Raw genomic sequence first — 6,889 nt, forward strand, 5'->3', positions numbered from 1 at the left:
CACACAGGCTCAGGATTGGTGTGCCTCCAGGCTTGGAGGGCTTGCCCTGTGTTGATTGGCCAACTGGTTGTTATGGCCCATAGGCCCTCCCAGGGTGGTTGCTATGCTCTGTGCATCATTGCTGTGCGCTTGTCCTTAAAGTATACCCAGGGTCGTAAAGCATAGCCCTACCAGCTAACTTCTGATTGGTTCCTTGTCACAAGACAGGCGTCTGACCTCTAAGTAACCAAGGCAAGGTTATGGTGAGCATGTGTTGCTGTCATGGCTGCCGAAATGGGGAGCTGGTCCCTTCACTATTAAAGTAAGACAAAATGAAAAAAAAATCTCTCTGCTCCTTCTTCCATGGTGTTCTCTGAGCTTAGGTGTGGTGGCTGTGTTGTAGGTTGTGTCACTTGTGGTTGGGCACCTTACACTCTGTTGTTCTCTGTATCTGACTGGTTGTAGATCTCCGTAATGGTCTCTGATTGCTGCAAAAGAAACTTCTTTAATGGGGGGAGGGAAAAATGATTATTTTGTAAGACCTCCCCCCAAGAGGGAAGATCCTCACTCAAGTCTCGGGATGACTTGGCCCCCCCAAGAACTCACAAGAGACCATCCTTGCTGCAATCACATGAGGTTTATTGACAGGAACCAGTGTGCTGGGGCCAAGACTCATATCCCACGCAGGGATAGAGGAGTTTTGCCCCCGAATGGCTGAGAATAGGGGTTTTTAAAGGAAGAATCCACAACCCAAAATACCAAAAATACCAGTGAGGGAAGAAACCCCAACCCAAAATACCAAGAATACCAGTAAAAGGTCCCGAGGGAACTCACAAGGGGAAACTCACTATTCCTTAAGATCGTTTGTAAGATTCTAATCTAACATTTAGCTAGCCTTTTCCTGGAACAGAGTTGCTGAACCAGCTAGCCACCCTATATCCTAGGCCTTATTTTGTCTACTGAGGGGGTCTTCTTTATCCTGGCCTTTCAATTTATAAGGCATGTAGAAATTTTACTGGTTTAGCATTGTGGCGGTAGTAGTAGCAGGTTCACTTCCAGGATCTTTGATATCAACAGCCATAGGTAGTCAGCTAGGTTTTGAAGGGACTGGCTCCCCATTTCGGTAGCTATAACAGCTTGTCTGACCTTGTCTTAGTCACTAAGGTCAGATGCCTGCCCCTGTCGGCAGCCATAACAGCTGAACACATGCTTGTTTGACCTTGTCCTAGTCACTAGAAAGTCAGATCCCTGCCTTGTGGCAAGGAACCAATCAGAAGTTATCTGGTGGTGTTATGCTTTACGGCACTGGGAGTGCTTTACGGACAAGTAAAGCAATGACACGTAGAACATAGCAACCACCCTGGGAGGGCCTATGGGCCATAACAACCAGTTGGCCAATCAACACAGGGCAAGCCCTACAAACCTGGAGGCACACCAATCATGAGCCTGTGCGTACCCCTAGACACTCCCCTTACGTTGCCCTACAAGATCTCTATGCAGCCCCTAGGAGCTGTCTTTGCTAGCCACCTGCCCTGGCAAGTGGGTGAAAGACCCGAGCTAACATGGGGTTAGCTCGTTAAAAACAAACAAACAAACAAACAAACAAACAAAAACAATAAAGCCTCATGCAGTTTGCAGCAAGCTCTCGAATCTTCCTGGTGATTGGGGTGACCGAAGTCGTAGCCTGGGACCATGATACCTGAGTTTTTCCGGGGGTCTAACAGTTTAAAATATCAATCATAAATTCATGAATTCCATCTTGTTGTGCTAGTCTTAAGTCCAATTGAACAACTGTTGGTCTCCCCAAAAATGTTAAGTGCCTCTATTGAAGCATTGGGATAGCCTCCAAATGTAAATTCTGCTTACTCAGGAGGCAGTCATGGATCATGCAGCCTCCTGGGTCCACAGCCAGCAATTGTACTTTACTTATTTGTACTCACATATCTATTGAATCTTTATGCCCACTCAAAAATTCCAAGTTCCAGAAGAATCAGAGGCAATATTTTTGAGACAGGATCTCACCATATTGGCTAGGTCAGCCTAAAGCTTCTTATAATAGTCTGAGCCAGCTTTAAATTCCATGATTTCCCTGTGATTATAGATAGAGCCCAGGAGGAAGAGTTTCTAACTCACTGTCACATTTGCATAATTAGTTTATGTTAATTGAATACTGCATAAAAATTCTAACACATAACTCAGAAAAAGGGGGAAGTATAGTCAACCTGAAATAAATTTGGTTTGAATACTGAAAGATTCCTTGGAAGTTGTCTTTGGATGGAGAGCATCTTTAGCTTTGATGTAAATGGATCTTGAGTTTTGTTGCTAGTCAGTAAATATAGTTATAATTTGCCTTGTAAATCATAACGCTGAGTTTTAAAAATTTTTCAATGCTCTGACATACCTAAATGGAAGTTTTCTTTCTGAAATTGGCCATATTTCCTTGTGAGCACCAATATTCCTGAAGAAAAGATAAGATGTCTTCCAATTCAAATGATTTATTCTCTGTATAACAATAAAAATTTATAAGATCAAAGCAAAAAGCCAATATAGATTTAGTAGACTATTTAATGAAAGCTTCTTTATGTGTTATGGCTTCCAGGTAGCTAATGTTCTTTTTTACTGTATGGTGGAGAACACTCAGTCAGCAACCACAAGAATCCAAGCTTCAATTCCTAGCTCAAATTCCACAAAGTGTAGCTTCCTGGAGAGCAGGCTACAACTGCACAATGGAATTTACATGTGAAACAAGCTTGTTCCCAACTTGAACTAATAAAAAAAATGTATTAATGCAAAAAAAAGAGACCCTCAGAGAAAGGGTCCCACAATTACACAAATTTACTTCTCAAAATTAATTTCATATATTTCTAAGAAATAGAAAGCCCCTGCTTTCTATTAGGCAGGAACAATAATTCTTATAATTGATAATGTTAGATACTTAATAATACCTCATAACAAGTTCTGGAAAATGCCTTACAAAATAGTAAAATTAACACTGCAGATAATATGACTCTTAAAAAGTGCAGAAAGACAAGAAAAACAATGAGAATGTATTGTACAATCTTTATGGAAAGGTTTTAATATGGGTTTTAATGTATTTAAAACAGATGTACAGAATTTTTATTTCATTTTTGGTATGCATTTTCTACCATTATTAGTGTCAGAGGCACCACATCCTGAATTATCATTACTTTTTCTACCACTTTTCAACATGAGTAATTAGAAACCCACCATGGTTGACTCTTTAAAGGACTGCCTTGTGGAGGGTATGGCACATGAGTGGAGGTGAGGACAGGCCTGTAGTAGGCCATTGGTCCTCTGCAGTGTGAATCAATGATGTGACTAGACTCACATCTCATACATAGGACTTAGAAAACCATTGCTGAGCCAGCTCCTTACACAATCACCCAGTAGAAGACTAAATGTGAAATAGGATGCCCGAAACTTATCCATCTTTCCTTCTTACCTACTTCCTTCCATCCTCCCTCCCTCCCTTCTATCTTTTCTTCCTTACTCCCTCACACTTTACCTCCCCTGTCTTCCTTTTTTCTCTATCATTTTATTATCTGTCCATCATTTTTCTTCCTATCTCTCTTTCCTTCTAACATGTCCTAATACACAAATCTCGTTTTTGTCATTCACCTGTAGGAGCATTGTCTCACAGATGTGATATGATGCTGACGGTATCCCCTGTCTGTTATCACAAATAATAACCAGAAGCTGAATATGAGCTACTTCCAACTTTAAGCTCTTGAAATACAATTTAGCCATTGTATCTTAATTAAACATGTGTTTACATAGCTTTGAATAATGACTACATCACACATGAATAAAATTCAGTCCTGACCTTTGGAATGTCACAGTCCAGAACTTTTGTAGCAACAGCATTCTATACTAGATATTTAGAGAATTAGTGAATTGGAACGTGTACTTTCTTTTAGCAAAAGCAATCTCAACAAACAAAGAATATAATGAAAAGTCAAGTGAGGTATAACAGATGTTTAAATGCATAATCCATGATACATGCAAGCCAGCAAAAAGGACATTGCTTACAAATACATCCAACAATTTTAAGAAATGTAGTAGGTTTCAATCAAATTTATATTATCCCCCAAATAATTTTATCAGCAGAGCTGACTTGCATTCTAGCTTGGCCCTTCTGCTATCAACCTATATGAGGCTGCATGACCTTTGGATGTTCCTTGATCTCAGACCTTTAGGGTAGCTCACTTTTTTTTTCCTTTTAGAAGCACTCTTATTTTATTTGCATATTAATCCCCCCATGCCCTCACCCTCTCATGCTCCCCACCGACCCCTCCCAACTCACCGCCACCCCAAGGGTAGTGAGGCCCTCCACGGGGTGGGGGGGACCATCAAAGTCTACCACATCATTTGGGGGAGGGCCTAGGCCTTCTTGTATCTGGGCTACAACAGTATCCCTCCATAGGGAATGGGCTCCCAAAGTTCATTTGTGCTCTAGGGATAAACACTGGCTCCATCCACAGTTAGAGGTCCTAGACTGCCCTGGCCTCCTAGCTGGCACCCTCTGGAGGGCTTGATTTGGTCCAATGCTGGTTCCCCAGCTTTTCAGCTAGGGTCTTCATGCTCTCACTAGGTCAGGTCAACTGCTTCTGTGGGTTTCTTCAGAACTCTCTTGGCTCCTTTGCTCATCCCTCCACCCTCTCCACAACTGGATTCCAGGAGTATGGCTCAGTGTTTATCTGTGGGTACATGTTTCTGCTTCAATCAGCTACTGGATGAAGGCTCTAGGAATGGCAACCAAGGTAGTCATCAATTTCATTATACGGGGAAGGGCATCAATGGCAGCCTCCCCACTACTACCTAGATTCTTATTTGGGGCCATCCCTGCTGATCCCCTAACTCTTCCCCTGTGTCAGACCTCTCTCCAAACCTATACTGGCTCCCTCTTAGGGTAGCTCAGTTTTATCAATAGGTACCAAGATGGTACCCAGCCACTGACTCCCAAGTACTCTACTGTGACAAAATAGGGTTCTTTCTACTGTTGACCAGTCCTCAGAGGAATTATTGTCTCATCAAAACAATCAGTTGAATTTGAGGTTGTGAGGGCTGTGAGCTGTGCTAAGGGTGGGAGTGAAGGCTCTCCACTGCCTTACATATTGGCAGCTGCTTCTGAGTCCCTCCTCCCTGCCAAGGAGCTCATGTTAAAGGTAGGCTCTGGTTGTCTCTTGGCTTCCCCTATCCTTGTTTCTGCTCTTTCCAGTGTCTTCTCACTTTTTTGTGACTTTCTAAAGCTTTGATGCTATTTTTCATTTTGAGATAATGCTTCCTCATCCTGATGCTCTTCTTTGCCATCACTCACAGAGGCAGCCTTCAGCCTGCCATCTTTGGTGGGTTTTTGTTTTTGCAATTAATTCATAACATAGTTTTATTAACTTCCAAATCTCGGTCTAGGAGATGCAGAACTACTGTCACCCATTTTGGTATTGAACCCCATACCATGTTTGAGTCTTTGCAGTATTTTCACTTGAGAATCACACAATGGGAGAGGAAGAGACATATAGGAAAAACTTAATTTAAACTATAGTTAATCTATAGTAATCTATTTTACTCATATTTTTCCTCCTTAGAATGTTAATATTGAAATACACTGTGCATGTGGACAGACCATAGGCTTTGGGTCACTCAGCCTGTGTCCTTAAGAAGTGTTCATTTGCTATGCCTTTTAGGCCTCAGGATCTTTTTAAAATTTTTTTTTGTCATTTTATTTTATTAGTTCAAATTAGGAACAAGCTTGTTTCACATGTCAATCCCTTCTCCCTCTCCCTCCCCTCCCCCTATCCCCCGACCTCTGACCTATCCACCCTCCCCTCCCCAGGCATGGTAGGGCTCTCGACAGCGGCTCCCCAAAGTCCACCACGTCATTCTCGGCCGGACCTAGGCCCTTCCCCATGTGTCCAGGGAAAGAGTATATCTCTTCACGTGGGATGGGTTCTCAAAGTCCCTTCTTACACCAGGGAAAAATACTAATCCACTACCAGGGGCCCCCTAGAGTGCAGAGGCCTCCTCACTGGCATCCATTTTCACCGGTCTGGATCAGTCCTGTCCTGGCCTCCCAGACAGCAGTCTGGGGTCCATGTGCTCCCACTTGTACAGGCGAGCTGTTTCTGTGGGTTTCACCAGCCTGGTACCAACCCCTTTGATCTTCATTCCTCCCTCTCTGCAACTAAGTTCCACAGTTCAGTTCAGTGTATGTTTGTGCTTCTCTGCCTCTGCTTCCATTAGCCACTGGATGAGGGCTCTAGGATGGCATAAAATGTAGTTATCAGTATCATTATAGGGGAAGGGCATTTAGGTTATCCTTTCCTGCCTAGATTGTCAGTTCATGTCATCCTTGTAGGTCTCTGGAAATCTCCCTAGTGCCAGATCTCTCCCCAGACTTATAATGGCTCCCTCTAATATGGTATCTCTCATCCTGCTCTCCCCTATTCTTTCCCCAACTCAATATTTCTGCTCCTCCATTTCCCTCCTCTCCTCTCCTCTTCTAGGCCTCAGGATCTTTAAACTCAATAGAAAGGTGACTTTTGAGACATACTATAAATGTTCTCTTGAGCAAATCTGTTTTTAATTTTTTTGTGTGTAGAATATATATCCTGCTTTCTTAGAGAATGTTTCATAAATATTTAGAAGCTAAGTCCAGTTGCAGGGGCTCAACTACTGTTGTTTAGAAAATTCTTAAGGTTGTTTGATAATACAAACCTGCGGGTCGATGCTTTTTTCTTAAAATTTCAATTTTGAGTAATTGCGCTGCTTAATTCTACTTTTCTAAGTCCTTCAGTACCTCACAAAGTTATTATTTATTCCTAGCTACATTCAGCAAGGATTTATGGTGGCATTCAACACATTCAATGACTGCAATAGTCACTTCTGTGGA

The sequence above is a fragment of the Cricetulus griseus genome (assembly GCF_003668045.3).
Source record: "Cricetulus griseus strain 17A/GY chromosome 1 unlocalized genomic scaffold, alternate assembly CriGri-PICRH-1.0 chr1_1, whole genome shotgun sequence".
Lineage (NCBI taxonomy): Eukaryota > Metazoa > Chordata > Mammalia > Rodentia > Cricetidae > Cricetulus > Cricetulus griseus.